At 42.4% G+C, this 1,348-nt stretch overlaps 1 non-coding gene across 1 annotated transcript; it reads left to right on the top strand.

Moving 5' to 3' along the window:
* The first annotated feature begins 1,017 nt into the window (after window positions 1-1,017).
* On the top strand, window positions 1,018-1,125 carry LOC148548980 (small nucleolar RNA R71). The gene has a single exon (XR_015897797.1). It is a non-coding gene; the product is annotated as a small nucleolar RNA R71 (small nucleolar RNA).
* The last annotated feature ends 223 nt before the right edge of the window (window positions 1,126-1,348 follow it).

The following is a 1,348-nucleotide window of genomic DNA, read 5'->3' as shown; positions in this document are numbered from 1 at the left end:
TTTGGCATTTAGCTTCATGATTGCACCAAGAAACTTGGCAGTTTGCTCTTCAGTAACATCCTCATTCTCTTCAGAAGAGGAATACTCATCAGAGCTCATGAAGGGCATAAGGAGGTTCAATGGGATCTCTATGGTCTCTAGATGGGCCTCAGAGTCCTTTGATTCCCCAGAGGGAAGCTCCTTATTGATCACTGGACGTCCCAGGAGGTCTTCCTCCTTGGGATTCACGTCCTCTCCTCTCCTCACAGGTTCGGCCATGGCGCTTATGTCAATGGCCTTGCACTCTCCTTTTGGGTTCTCTTCTGTATTGCTTGGGAGAGTATTAGGAGGGATTTCAGTGATCCTTTTACTCAGCTGGCCCACTTGTGCTTCCAAATTTCTAATGGAAGATCTTGTTTCATTCATGAAACTTACAGTGACCTTAGATAGATCAGAGACTAGATTTGCTAAATTAGAAGCATTTTGTTCAGAGTTCTCTGTCTATTGCTGAGTTGATGATGGAAAAGGTTTGCTATTGCTAAACCTGTTTCTTCCACTATTATTAAAGCCTTGTTGGGGCTTTTGATCCTTCCATGAGAAATTTGGATGATTTCTCCATGTTGAGTTATAGGTGTTTCCATAAGGTTCACCTAAGTAATTTACCTCTGCTATTGCAGGGTTCTCAGGATCATAGGCTTCTTCTTCAGAAGATGCCTCTTGAGTACTGTTGGATGCAGCTTGCATTCCATGCAGACTCTGAGAGATCATATTGACTTGCTGAGTCAATATTTTATTCTGAGCCAATATGGCATTCAGAGTATCAACTTCAAGAACTCCCTTCTTCATAGGCGTCCCATTACTCACAGGATTCCTTTCAGAAGTGTACATGAACTGGTTATTAGCAACCATGTCAATGAGTTCTTGAGCTTCTGCAGGCGTTTTCTTTAGGTGAATGGATCCACCTGCAGAAGTGTCCAGTGACATCTTTGATAGCTCAGATAAACCGTCATAGAATATATCCAGGATGGTCCATTCTGAAAGCATGTCAGAAGGACACTTTTTGGTCAACTGTTTGTATCTTTCCCAAGCTTCATAGAGGGATTCACCTTCTTTTTGTCTGAAGGTTTGAACATCAGCTCTAAGCTTGCTCAGCTTTTGAGGAGGAAAGTACTTGGCTAAGAAAGCCGTGACCAGCTTATCCCAAGAGTTCAGGCTGTCTTTGGGTTGAGAATCCAACCACAATCTAGCTCTGTCTCTTACAGCAAAAGGGAAAAGCATGAGCCTGTAGACTTCAGGATCTACTCTATTAGTCTTAACAGTATCACATATCTGCAAGAATTCAGTTAAGAACTGAAAAGGATCTTCAGAT

This window comes from Arachis ipaensis, chromosome B8, assembly GCF_059453495.1.
Source record: "Arachis ipaensis isolate K30076 ecotype BB chromosome B8, ASM5945349v1, whole genome shotgun sequence".
NCBI classification, from domain to species: domain Eukaryota; kingdom Viridiplantae; phylum Streptophyta; class Magnoliopsida; order Fabales; family Fabaceae; genus Arachis; species Arachis ipaensis.
This window is presented reverse-complemented; position numbering and strand designations above follow the sequence as displayed.